This window comes from Nipponia nippon, unplaced genomic scaffold (assembly GCF_047370975.1).
Source record: "Nipponia nippon isolate SJK-2023a ecotype South Korea unplaced genomic scaffold, ASM4737097v1 scaffold_10, whole genome shotgun sequence".
Taxonomy (NCBI): Eukaryota; Metazoa; Chordata; class Aves; order Pelecaniformes; family Threskiornithidae; genus Nipponia; species Nipponia nippon.
Genome location: NW_028262291.1, coordinates 25676463 through 25690956, shown reverse-complemented (window position 1 = coordinate 25690956; position 14494 = coordinate 25676463). Strand labels below are relative to the sequence as shown.

General features: G+C 44.1%; 1 long non-coding RNA gene across 2 annotated transcripts in view; it reads right to left on the bottom strand.

The window, feature by feature from the left end:
• LOC148057130 (uncharacterized) overlaps nt 1-14494 on the bottom strand; it is a 41594-nt gene that overhangs the window by 2120 nt on the left and 24980 nt on the right. For both annotated transcript variants that reach the window (XR_015701899.1, XR_015701898.1), the window contains exon 2: nt 8009-8209. This is a non-coding gene — a long non-coding RNA (uncharacterized LOC148057130). The remainder of the gene's footprint in view (nt 1-8008; nt 8210-14494) is intronic.

The following is a 14494-nucleotide window of genomic DNA, read 5'->3' as shown; positions in this document are numbered from 1 at the left end:
GAAGCTGTGTTTTTACTACTTTCTGTGCAAATTACTTTGATAAGAGCCAGGCCTGCTTACTCATGCCATGCAAGTAGTTAATGGTATTCCCTGGAGCAGGAAGCGGTGATTGGGTTGGGAGTGTTTTAAGTACTGGCTAACCCTGTGACTAATAACAGACAGAGATAAAGTGAATCTGAATGTCTAAATTCTTATGTTAGAGGGATTCAAGAAAGGGAATGAATCCAGATTCCCATGACCAAGCCTACTTCTGCAATTTCAGGCTTGGACAGGACTAAAATGAGGAGAGACAAATTCTCTTCTTCAAAGATATCTAAATTCCTGTAGATTCAGCTGCCATAATACAATTTCTGTAAGTCGTGACTGAATAAGTGTCTATGCTACAGATGAAATGGTGACAAATTTCGGGGCAGGAACAGATTGCACTTCTGCTAAACTGATGAGCAGACCACAGTTAACTAGGGAGCGACAAGGTCTGTGTTTGATTCTTCAGGGTGAAATAACAGTGGCTGTTGCCCCGGGCAAGAAATCAAACCCAATGTGTCTATTAGGGCAAATAAATTTAACTTTCCATATGACACTGACACTTGTCATACTATATGTAGAGAAAGTTCTTGGAGTGCTTCACATCCTGTGCATCCCTCCGCTAAGGCTTGCGAGGCACCTCATGGCCAAGGCAAGCAAAGGCACTCATCACTTGCAGATTCACACGTACATTTAATTTCCTTGCAGAGCTGGTTGAAACATTCCCTTTCTAAACACAGAGATTTTTGCATTGCCCTAGAGAAAGAAACCCTGAGAGGCTTCACCATGAAGGACACACGGTGCGGCAGCTGATGAAGGGACCTCTGTTTGTAGCTTCGCCATGGTCACTGATACTGGAAGAGGACTGCAGGGAAAAACCCCATTGAAGAGAGCAGAGGAAAAGAAGAGGTACTGGCTCTAGCTGGAAAATGAGCACTCAAAGTTGCTTCCCTCTTGACATGCTGTTTATATTAGCCTGTCATGCATTTTTATTTGTCTGGTTTCTTTCTTTTTTGGCCATTGCCGCTTCTTGGGCTGGCTCTGGTCTGTACTGTGAGTTCTTTGCAAGGAGACATGCAAATGTTTTCTCCCTCTCTGCTGCCAGAAAACAACATGGGTCATTTCAGAACCCACAGACACCGAGCCAAGAACCCCTCAGCCCCTTCTGCGGCCTCCAAACTCACATCTGCAGATCACAAAAATCTCAGCTTGATAAGATAAGGTTACTGTTTTTATCATAGAAAGTTATGCGTTTTGATGGTATTATCCTTTATCCTGAAAGAGATATTAAAACAGTGACTAATATGCTTGGGAACACAGCAGCAACCTGCAGGGATACATGTGTTGCTATATTGCTCTACAAAATCAGGACACGCTAACACCAAAATTGCATCACTGAGGTAAATACAAGAGAAAAAATTCCCCAAGTAATGACACGACAAAACCAGGTATCAACGCATTTCCCTCTCTGTGGCTGGCTGGACTGTGCCCTTCAGTTGCCATAAGTTTTTTTGTCCCTCTAGTTTTAAGTAAGGCACATTCAGGATCTGTCACCATTTGCCTTAAAAGAGAAAAGCAAAAGGCAAGGAAAAGAGCAGGCTAACTGGCCCTTATCCGATGCTAAAGATAGACACAGAGACCTCCATGGTTGGTCTGGTACAGGAAATAGTTGGGATTAAATTTCTAGATAAAGCCATGGGTGAGAATTCTTCTGTATTTTCATTTAGAATAGTAAGGAGTTTACACCGCTTCTGCCTGAAATAACTACGAGCTGAAATTGGGATCTTGTTTCCTGTAGTGTGTCTAAAAGCCAAGCAGGATACTTCTAACATGCCCCCAGCAAGACCTATTCATTCACACTCAGTCTTTTCTAAATGGGGGGGGGGGGTGGGGTGGGGTGTCAGTGTAGTTTTTTTACAATTACAGAAGAAATAAAGTATCTATATACACAGTTGGAAACCACGTACGTAAAGAAGACTTCCCCACAAAGCTATAGTACTGGCCTGCAGCACCCACTGCTACGGGTGTCCTTGGTTTTCACAGGGTTCTGCCAGTGCAACTCAATCCTAACATGCTGGAGCCCTGCAGCTATTCTGCTCCAGCCTTGCTGCACTGACAGCAGATCATCGTCCTCATCCTGACCTTCTTTTCTGCTCTGCCAGGCCTGAGAATAACAAATGATGCTAACATTTACTGGTAGCCTTGTGTCTGAGGCTGAGGCCACAAAACTCATATCACTGCTTGCCTTGAATGGAAGGCTACAAAGGCAGCATCACTGTACCCATCCAGCTCAGCGGTGCTCAGCTTCTGCTTTTCTGAATCAAGCATAATCCTCAAAAGGGAACATTCCCCTCACATATTGCCAGTGCTGTCTATCCTTCCTTGGTAACTGCTAATAAATAGTCTTTTTTTTTTTTTTTAAGCTTTCTTTTGCAGTCAGTTCATGAGAGCTGGAGATCTTTCTATTCTCCTTCCCTCATCCTCCCCATCTTGTGCAAGAGCTTCAGTGATGTTGCCCTTAAGAAGTCAGTAATTGCTCCCAGGAACATTGATTGTCCTTGTGTAACTACCAGCACACCCAGGAAACAGCCCGAGACTCCACGGGACAACATCAGTCCTGCTGAACTGCCTAACGCCAGCTGCCTGAGCTGTACAACCCTTTGGTGCCTCATCCAGCTACACTGCGTTTATCTGAACTTGATGTGGCCCGGAAAAGAAATTCCAATTTTTAAATACTATTTTAATGCAAACTTCCTGAGAACAGGCTGGGGAAGTCATCACTGTCTGGCTGTGCGAGAAAGTGCACATTTTTAAGTAAGTGCACTAAATTTTTAAGTAAGGCTAGCAGAAATTTTATGCTAACATTGAAATTCAAACCACCACATTGGATTGATTGCTGTCTGGAAAGGAAACATAACCAGAAGTTAGACTAGCACAAGGATCTGATACCTTTAAGTAGATATTTGTTAATGCTGCTAAGAGTCTATCTTCCCTTTAGAGTGGTGTATGGATGAAAAAAAAAAATTGGTCAGGGAAGGAAACATGGAAGTGGTTGGGATGGGAGTCAGTTCTCCCAAGACTGGAAATCCTTACAATTTCCCACATAGACCCTGAACCAGAACCTGAAATCCCTTTAAAGCTGGTGGCCCCCAGACACTTAAATCAAAGCCGGGGAGAGGATCCTCTTGTCCTGACAGTTGTGCAACCTGTCATTAGTATTTGGAGAATAAAATAAGGCAGAAACGGTCAGCAAAAGCGTGCAGGTGCTGCAGCTGCTACCTTTGTTTCTAAAAGGGCTGCCAAGCACCTCTTTTCTTCTTTTCTTATTGAGTGATTTCTCCTGCTATCTGGGTTCTCCGTTTTTCTCTTCTGTTACCTCCATATCTACCTGTGACAGCACTACCGTGACATAATTCCTGGAAGATGCAAAGTTTTTGAAATCTCCCGTAAAAGACTCCCAGCCTCCCTAAGCAACCTATTCAGTGCTTCACTACATTTGGCATGAGAAGGGCTTCCTAATGTCTAACCCTTATCTCCCCTGCTACAATTTAAGTTGTAAGGGAGATTTCTTGTCCTATCTACCACTGACACAGAAAACTGTTTGTCTTCTTTCTTTCGCAACAAGCTGAGAGGTTAGCATACAGCCTCCTCTTCTCAACAAACTCGAAAAAATGTAAAGAATATCTTCTCTAGACTTCTGATTATTTTTGTTTTTCTTCTCTCAACTCTCTTAAACCGATCTACAGCTTTTGGGGAATCTGGCATCCACAATTAGGCATAACACTCGAGCCAAAACCCCACCAATGCTAAGCAGAGAAAGGAGACTATTTCAGAGACTATACTCATATCTGTCTGTCCTAAGATAATGTTGGTCTCTTAACAGTAGCAAAGCATTTGAAACACATTAATTTTGTGATCCCTTATAACTGCTAAAACCTTCCCTACCTGCTGTCCTGCAAGCCGTTGCCTACCTTGTATTTGTGCAGTGGATTATTCATTCCTATTTTATGCCTGTCCATATTGAATATTTTTCCATTTGGTCCTACAGCGCCTAAAGACCCCTTTGAATTCTGACCCTGTTCTTCCGTGTGCTTGCATGCCCCCCGGCATGACACTGCCATCACATTTGATAAGCATTATCTCTGTTGCACCTATGAAACCATTAATGACAAGACTGACCGGGGAGAGACCCTGCAGTCCCCTCATTGCTCCCTCCCTGTTTGATGCAAAGCTCCGAGGGCCGTTCAGTGAATAGGCTTTGCCATGGGGCTGTGCACCCATTCTCCACAAGTTTCACCTAGGGTGTATGTCCATAGCTGGCTTATGAGTATCATGCGAAGGAGCATGGAAAACCTTACCCAACTCAGAATATAGGACATCTCCTTTTCTTGGTTACTCTGTCAGAAAAAAAGAGGGCAGACTGCTCTGATAGGATTTCTTCTTGACAGGCCTGCATGCCTGCAACTTATCACCTTGTTATCTTCTATATGCTTACGCACGGCTCATTTGTTCCACTTTTTCCAGGAACTGGAACTGTTCCAGTTCTTTTCACCTCTTTCTCTTCTTTCTTCAAAGGCCATCATTACGTGCACCCTTTTCCTACATTTTGGGATCTCATCCATTTCCCATGATATCTCAGAAACAATTCCTAACGCTTCTGCAGCTGTCTCAGACAGTACTCTCAATGCTGGACTTCATCAAGTGAACACGAAGACATGTATCTAAGCAGTGCCTGAGCAATCCTAGGATTGCTTTGTGTGCCAAGCAGTGCTACACAAAGCCATCTCCAATCTGTCAGAGGTCTGTACCCTCTGACACTGGTCCTGAGCCAACCCAGTCCTCAAAGCAGAATGACCACGTCTGTGCAATGCTGGGTCTGACCTCATTATCTCTGCCAGACCCCACTGTTTCTTCTCACTCCCTGGATTACAGCGCATTACAGTGGTGCAGACCCATCTAGGAGGCTGCCACAAAGCTAATTAGATCTGCTGGTCTTAGATCTGAGCTAATCAATTAGATTTGCTAATTAGATCTGAGATAGTTTGGTCCAAACATCTAGCTAGTTTGCTCCTCCATCCCAATATCCAGCGTATTTTCCCCTATCAGCCAAATAATGGTGAGTTGACTAACAGTCATCCCACTACACTGGTCCAGTTCCAAAAGAGTTGGCAAAGGGAAAAAAAATACTCCTAAAAATACAGCTCTTGATCATCCCAATCTTGTTTTCTACTGTAGAATAGGCAAATGCCTCACATGTGTTTATGACTGTAACCTTACAACACAGTCATACAGCTGGCTTTCACTTTACATCTAAGAAAGCGAGGCACAGAGCAATTCAGTGACTTGTCATAGATCAAAAAGAACACGTGCAGAGAAGTGCCAACAAGAGATGCTGGCTGTCTTCTCTGAGTTCAGTGCCCCACAACAACAGCAGCAGCATTTATCCAGAACCAGGATACCCCAGAAATGAACTATACCCATTGTCTAAAGCAAACAAAAATATTTCCCCATACCTTACACCTGAAACAAAATACTGTTGGAGTAAGATACTAATATTTGCTCTTACCTGTGGACTTTGCTGGCAGAAATAGAAATAGGCTAGCGGACAGTCAGTCAGATTTTTGCCTTATGATCCTAGACACAGCTGCAGTTATAACTCTGGCAAAAAGAGTGAGGAAGTGCTCTCTTTTGTGTTTGTTTACTTTGTCAGGTGTGTTCAGTAGACTCAGATTGCACCAAGGAGCTCCCAGAAAAGCATGTGTGAGAATCACACCCCCCCTTGCAAGGTTTTCCCAATCAGAGGCCGTGTCCTTGTACCCTTGGCTAGGGTCACGTGCCTCCCTTGCAGTATTTAAAGAGCAGCATGTGCGCTGGTTATCAATCATCGGGTGTGAGCCTTCCGGGGTGGAAGAAAACATTCAGAAGTCACAGCTATTGCTAGAAATTTCTGAAAATCTGATTCCTCAGAGGCTGACAGGGTTTTTATTGCATTAAGGAAAAGAACAGAGTTTGTTTTGCAGTTTCTGGCAAAGCTTTTCTTTGAGAACTCAATCTCAGTTCAAACTGTACTGTGTTCAGTCATTTTAACTGTATGATGTTTACTGAGCCGTTGTTAAACAGTGATTCATTCTAGGGAACTTCACAAAAAGTTCTAAAAACATTTAAGAAAATAATTCCAGATCTTCAAGTGACAGGCTGTTCAGCTACTCACTGGTCCAAATGTCAATAACAATCAGATGTCAGTACCTTGAAGAATACCAGTGCTAACTATGTTTTCCAACCCTCAACTTCAGATTTGCAAACGACAGGGTTTCTGCAGACATCACCTCCTAACCTGAAACTGTCACAGCAAATTCCCATCCCAGAGCCTGCGGGAATACTTGACACCCCTCTTTCCAAAGCTAATAAATCTCTAGCAAGTTGAGGCCCAGCACTCTTTGCAGGGTCTCTCAAGCCTGCTGAAAGCCAGTCTCTGCTGCTGACATGTTGACGTCATTTTCCAACTATGATACGTGGTGGGAGCAAAAGAATCTGCTCTGGTTTTGTAAGTAATTTTTAAAAATAGTAGGTAAGTGTAGTGCCAGTGAACTGAGTCAGGGTACTCATGCCCTGAATACAGCCAGAGGGGCAAGTCATGCTCAGTTGACAAAGGAAACTTTCCCCCTGCTGCCCTGCCATCGTTGCACAGCTTGAAACTGCAAGAGATGAAAGAAATTTTTTCAGTCTCTATTTAAGTCTTCAATGCATCTGGCAAGACTTTAGCAAGAGAACTGCTTTTGTGCCATGGGAGTTGTGCAGCAGAAACTGAGCAGAGACCAGTTCCACCCCAACCTCCCGTCCAGACTACTGGAACATGTCCAAGGCCATCACCACCTTAGCTGACACAGGAAAGGAAATGGAGATCACCAGTATTAAAGATGCAAGCTGCTTGGCTTGATCTTGAGTCAGGTATCTATAACCAAGACTGCAGTAGCAGCCTCCATCCTTTGTAAATCAAGGACAAGTAGGAGAGAGGAAACATGATCTCACCTGCAGTACTATCAAAGACTTACAAACAAGAGCCTCCACATCACATTCCCAATTTCTCAGCCTTTCCATCTGTCCTGTTATCATCTGACTGTATGCTCCAGGAGTACCTTCCCCACCCTTAAGAGACTTTGCTTTAATTGAACCCAAATTTCAGTCTACCCTTAAAAAGTTATCTTACTGGCCAGATTTAGTTCATGTCCCTTCAGACCTTCTTCTCTGCAGTTTTGAATCCCTTGCAGCTGAATTGGGTAATTAGCAAGGAAGACACACATAAACCTTCCCTTTGAAATGTATGCATTATCACCATCTTTCTTCCCTCTGCTTTCCTGTTTTTCAGTTTGACTGAAACTGGTTTGGTTCAGAAGGGACAAAAATTACGGTAACTTTTATGAAGGAAATTAGTTACATTTCAAGCCAGTTATTTAGAAGTGATGAATACCTCACAGAAAAACCATTAAGTCTGTTGCTGGCCCAGAGGTCATGACTGAAACAGACTGACTGTCCCACAAGGAAACCTGTCTCTTTCCAACTGGAAGCAAGAAATATTTTGGCAAGCAGAGGCAGCGTACATGGCAGTGTGTTCTGCTGTGCCCAGGCTGCTTCAGTCTGATGGATGGGATTTCATTCACCCTGTCTCCATGAAACTCCTTAGACTTCACTGAATTCAAATATGCAAAAAGAGAGAAGTCAGAAGATAGTTACGTTCAGAGAGACAGCACAGATTTCCAAACCAGCTCTCCTTGTTACCATACTTTGAACCTCTTTGTCAGCAGACAGAAGGATACCTCTTTCAGAAAGCACCAGTCTGTTTAAGCTAATATTCATCTGCTTTAATAGTAGTAGCTAGTTTTAAACCACTCCAAATCTCATCTGAATTACCAACCTCTGAGGCAGGGGCTTTGCTAAATGGCAGCGGTTGCTCAGTACCCAGGAGGCAGCATCGTCTATCACTTACATGTCTCCAGGAGCAGAAGGCACCGGCGTGGAAGACTTCCTGCGCCAAAGCGGGAGTCACCTCTTAACCGTGTTGTCTCACCAGGCACTCTCTTGCGCTCCAAACCATTGGGGGAAGAGTGAGAGATCATTGCTGTCTCCCTTCCAAACAAGCCACGTGCCTGTCCCACGTGGAGAATGTGCCAGATGCCCCCAGGTGATGCTGAGGAAAAAGCACAGGTGATCCACTGATTAAGTGGTCAAGGTCTGGCCTCTGATCCAAAACCAATCAATCATAGTTATTTGCAGAACAATTTACAAGAAGGGAGGAAGAAAAGAAGTTTTATTTACAGCTTCCATAGATTTTTCTCCATCAGCTGATCAGTTAAAAGAAAAACGTGTATATTAATATACACAAAAATATGTAATTCCCTGAGGTCTGTGTATTCCCCATTCCAATTAATGCAACCAGGAATTAAAACCAGCATCTATTTTCCACCAAAGATTTTATTATCAATATACTGAGTTAGCAAACGTTCAAAAACAGTCATCCTGACTTCCCCTTTTCCAGGAGACTTGCCTTAAAGCTCCCATTTTTGAGAAATAATAATAAATTTGGTGTTTTTTCAGGATGTTAGTGAGTTTAGACTTACTCCATTCCTAGCTTCATGCTACAAACACAAGAGCTAGGAATGCATTCTTTAAAAACAAATGAATAAACACTGATTTCCATGGAGCTGGGGCATTAAGAAAAGCAAAAACAATCACAAGGTTGATAGAAAACTCCAGACTTTGGCAATGCAGAGCTGGTTCACTTTCTCTCCCATTTGCATTCAGTCACACTATTGGCTTAGGTCTCCTTCTTTCCTTTTCCCTCCCTCTCATCCACTGGGAATATTTATTCACATATGACCAGGCTTCAGATGTTTCCCATAAGACTGATGAGTTAACGAGTAAAATGTTGGGCCTAGGCTGATGCAAAGATACTGTATGTCTGTCTGACTAGTAGGCCTGTTTGAATGCTCGCTTGTAACCCAGAAACAAACAGAATGGGAGCGCTTGATGTTGCTGAGCTTGTCTTGGGCAGAGGCTAGAAGCAGATGTGCAATGTTTGTCCTCTCTCTCCCAAACCACTTCAAGGCCTTGTGCCAGCTGACAGGCAACTAATTAAATACTTGATCCTTACTTGATTAGCATTAAAAACCTTTACAATGGGCAGGAGGCAACTGGAAGATGCAGCACGCTCTAGCTGCTACTGGTCAGGGCAAGCACGTACAGGCAGCTGGTCTTTGTCTTGTCTCACTCATCTGGACATGAAGGAGCCTCCGTGTGGAGTTACTCCAGTGTCACTGAGGATAAATTGGACCTCTTTCTCCAGAATCCCATTTGCTTTCAATTTCCTCTACTGCCGTCACGTCCAGGGCATGTGGCAATGGAGGAGAAAGAGCTGCTTTCATGGACACGTCCAATCTGAAGGTTTGGAGCCTGACAGTCCTAGCTGTCTGCTTTACTCCTCTGCTGAAGATCATCACTCCTACAAGTTGTGGTAACCTCTGTCAAACTTCTGCATCAACTTCTAAGAGAGGTTTAGAAATCTTGGAAACCTTTGCAGACAAAGTCACTGGTGCCAGATTCAGAACTCATAGCAGTAGGTGACGTTTGTCTCAACAAAGATGAGCAGCACAGTGCCTGTGCTCCAAGTGAAGCATGCTTTGCCATAATTTCTCTCTACGTTCATAGAAAGTACTGAAAGATTAAAAGAGGAATGAGCTGAAGAAACACAAAGATGCTGATCTTCAGTGAAAGAAGTTGATCTGTGTTAGGAGGGGTCTGGGACCCTACTGGGTTGAGAAGTCACCACCATACTGTGATCTTTCAGTGATCTGGGGTTAGAAGTGAATTGAGTATGGTGGTACCTTGCCTCTGATATGAGGCTCAAGTGAGATGCTATGTTGATCACAATGGTTAATAGTTTAAGTATAGGCCTTTCCCAGTCTGCTCCAAGACTTTTTGTAGAAAAGGTGTGATACATCTTTTTCTGTACATACTAAATAATCTCATTTTATTCTAAGGGATATTCAGAGCTTTTTGGTGACACAGCTTCATTGCTTTCTCCTAAATATTTAGCTGTGCAAGCTCCTGCTGTTCAGGTCTGGTATGTCTCAAGATGGAAGAGGGAAATGAGACTGCCTGGAGCTTGGCCCAGTATTTCTCTGGTAAATGTACATCAAATAAAACAAAACATTTACAGACATAAATAAGAGATGAGAGATCAGAGGGGAAGAGGAGGTGGGGAACCCAAGTCTCTTTCCTACTGTGTCCAGCTTTAACTCAACTACAAATATTAGAGATGGGGAGGAGGGAGTGGAGGAAGAGGAGAAAACGATACACAGAAAAGAATGTGAAAAAGCTGTACGTTCCAGCACAATCTCAAACCTGCCAGGGAGACAAATGGGAATAAGCAGGTAACAGTGTGCGGCCTTTTATGGGAAATCTTCCATTCATAGGAATTCTCTTCATTTCTGCATGACCATGTCTCACTGGTCTTTTTTTCCACCATTGGCTGATTCTGGATTCACAGGTCCTTGCTACAGTTAACCACAGCAAATATTTTAAGCAAAAGTCACTTTGCATCTCACACAATATTGGAGAAGAAACCTAACAGAGACCTACCAAGAGAAGCCCCAGAGCTAAGAGATTTACTTTATTATTAAAATGATCTCTCCTAAACCAGCATGTTTAGGGCAAGTGGAAAAGGATGCAAACTTTCATGTACAGATGAGAAGGCAATTAACTCCATCTCTCTTTCAAATTTCACTTTTCTTTCTGATGTGGTCAATGCGACAGCAGCTGCGGTGGTGGTTTCTGGGTGGAACAGAACTGCCCCCTAAGAACATGATTAAGATCTGCCACTAAACAGCATCGAGTGAGAGCTTGATTGCTATGGCCTCAAGAAAGAGTCAAGGAGATGGCAGAAAACAAAAGGATCTGCTTTCATTCTGGATGTGTCCCAAGATAACAATGTTTTCATGGACTTTGAGTCAGTGTGTTATATTCTTTCAGGGAATTATAGCTTTAACTTACTTTCCACGAAACCAAAACATCACTGTAGCCATATTCCTTCTAGAAAGCAGGAATGTCTGTGAGTTGCTCTCAGAGATGCATAAATAGGTGCTGATATATTTTTTCAGTTTCCCCATAATTAGGTGATATTGGGATAGGAATACTCATCCAGCTGAATTCAAAATACCCATTTCAGAAAAAATGCAGCAGGTGGAAATCTAGCATAAGCAGTCGTTTTTGGCATAGAAGTATCTGAACTAGGGTTTGCATCATGTACCCCTGACATCAAGAAAAGGCAACTGTAAGAGTCTCAGGAGGTCCTAACTTGCAGAGAGAACTGGGCAATGGGAGAGTAGGCAAACTGCCTTTACTGGTGTTTTAAAAACAAAATTAAACCACTTACAAATGATTCAGTAAAAATATTGCTCAAGTTTCAGTAGTGGTCAAAAACAATCAATCTTAAGGCATGCTGAAAAGATCACAAAGATAATACTGAAAATATAATGGAATTACAGGAATGATAGTAGTCCATCCTCTGAAATAACTGTGTTTAGTTTTCTTTTTCAAAAGAAACAGCCAAAATAAAATAGAAAATGACAAAGGAGGCACTAGGAAGATTGGAAAATTATCCATATAAAAACATAGAGACGTATCCAAAGAAATGGTTCTTTTAGAAGAGAAAGCAAGCAGGTGAGCAGGGATATGAGAGGGCAGACATAAGCATAACTCTGGAAGAGATCATTTAGGCATACCTAATAACCTTGCTTTAAAATGTAAAACCCAGAGAGCACCCAGTTAAAGAAGCTCCAAGTGTAAAACTGTCCCACCCACCCACAGAGCTTGCCACTCACTAGTGAAACAGATAGAGCTGAAGCAAGGTATTTTGAATTATGATGTGCAGAGCACAGTTGCACAGATGGCTTCACAGGAATTTGAAAGACACGGCCCTTGTCTTGAGAACTTGCTTGAGACAAAGTGCTTGCGGGAATGAAAAAAATCCAGCAGAGATTTATGCAAACAGCAGAAGTACTCTCCATAGTTAAACATGGTTATTAACATGGTGCTACCCAGTGTCCATTTTAATAGCATTTTTATGCTGTCCTCTGAAGCAACAAAGGCTGGGCACAGTGATGAGCCCTTGGTCTAAGCCAGTGTGGCAATTCCTGTGCTTGAGTCCTCAGTGCAGTGTCAGTCTAGCAGAAGGTGCTGGTAGGCATTTCGTTTTCTAAAACACTTCCACTAAGGGAAATCCGTTTTTCCTTTCTAGGTCCCAGTAGTTTTCCTTCATCTTTCCCGCTGGAAAATCTCCCAAGAATCCACCATCAGTTTGCTCAGGAAAGCGCCTGCGAGCGGTACCTGCTGCAGTACTGGACAATGGGGTAGCCTCCCGGCCATCTTCCCTGAAGGAGCCGAATTTCTGCTGCCGCAGCCTCACATTTTCAGGAGAGACAGCCCCACATGCCAGGTCCATCAGAGGGGCTGCCACTATTCAGTGCTGAATTTGAATTAACAAAAGGCTTTTTCAATTCATCGTTATTCAACGACTTTGGAATTTTCAAGAATAGAACAAATTGTAATGACCAAATTTCTGCATTCACGACAAACTAGCACCAACGAAGGGGATAATTAGTCAGATGAATTAGTCTGGGGAGAGGGAGCCAATCTGGGAAGCGTGTGTTTAACAGAGCAATCACAGAGCTCTAGAGACAGGCTTGCGAGTGGGTTTTCCAGGGACTGGGGGAATTATTGAAGCAGCCAGATCAAGAAACAGCTGCAGTAACAAAAGCAAAAACCAGATGCCAGGCTGTATGAGCTCAGGAGAAAATACAAATGAGGCTCCGACGCTGAACGAGGCATGGAGTGCTGACGTCAACAGCGTTGCACCAGGAATGCGTTTGGCCCCCGTGCAAACCCAGCTCCACCAGAATTCCCCCTGCAAATTCCCTGCGACTCCCATCCAAACCCTCTGCCCTTTGGAGACACTGGACCTCTCTCGTGTTTGTGTGTCGAGAGTACAAGGGGGCGAAAGCCTGTTTTCCACTTTGTGTCCCACTGCACGTAGTACGGCGTCTGTAGCAATTAAACCCAACTGGGCTGGGCTGCTTTGAACCCAGCAGCTGAGCAAAACCCAGCCCGGAACCAGGCAAGGCGCTGCTAGTTTGGGGTTTCATTACAAACTGCAGTGAAGGCCAGGTCTGCTCAAGTTCACAAATGCTTTGTCAAACTGGGTTATGCTTTGATCAAGCCTGACTGTTTTGAGAGGAAAAAATGTGCAGAGCGGAGAGATCCGGAGCTGGGTTTTTTCTCAGACGACTTTGTGTGGGAGAACTCAGTCAATATCCAGGCAGCCAGAAGTGTCAGGAATTTCACTCCCATATCCATGGGTGGGCTGGGTCACGAGGCAGGCTCTGACCTGGAATTTCAGGTCACAGTTCGGACAGGCACCTGAAAGACTTGACCTTGATAAGAACGAGCAAGGGGGACTTGCCCAAAGCCCCCTTCCAGATACAACTGCATCAGAGCGATAACAAAGCCAAAGCAAGCCCTGGATGAGGGTTTGAACTTGGCAAGCTCAGCCCCTTTTCTGGGACCTGCCTGGCCTGGGGCACTTGCTCTGTGAGCGCAAACTTTCCTCTAAGACTTTTAGCTTTCTATAGCCTGGTAAATACTGTAGAAGCTGGTGCACCATGTACAGTTTCACAGCTCTGTGTCAGATCCCCAAAGACACCAGACACTGAGAAGAACAAATGTTTTTCAAACCTATGGCAACACCAAACCCCTGACCTGAGCTTTTTGGATTTTCAGGGGAGGTCTGAGCCAGCAGAGGTCCTGGCAGGAGGCGGCAGCTTTATGCCCGTCCCGTGTAGCGCAGCATGCCGAGTCACAAGGGATGTTTGCTCTGCAGAGACACTGTGTTACGATGGGTGCATTGCATGTATGGCCCTGCAGAGCATATCACAGTATAAACAGAGAGCAGATGGAGCCTGAGTAGCCCATGAGACTTTTCCAGCTGTGAGTCTACAGAGAGCCAAAGAGGAAGCTGTGACAGCTGCTGTCCCCAGGGGACCTGCCAAAGCCCCAGGCACCACCCGTAGACCTGGGAAGAGGAGCTCGACCGGCTGTGCTCACCCCCCTTGTCATCCCTCGTTTGCTTTGTGCTAAACCAAGTGGGAAAAGTCTTCCCTTTTCTAGTCTATTCTTCATGACCCAGCCTGTCCTCTGTTCACTTCTGCTCTCCTTCCCTTCTCCTCCACTCTGGATTTCACCTATATGTTGGTACTGCCTCACAGAAAATACCAATCAGTGCTTGTAAGTAGCTGGAACGGTGCGCAAGGGCAATTCTTACTCATCGCCCATGTGCCTCAGCTTAACAACCAGGCCTCATTCGATCTGAAACACAGGCTTTAAACTCAACAATTACTACTGCAAATAATCTGAGAGGTCC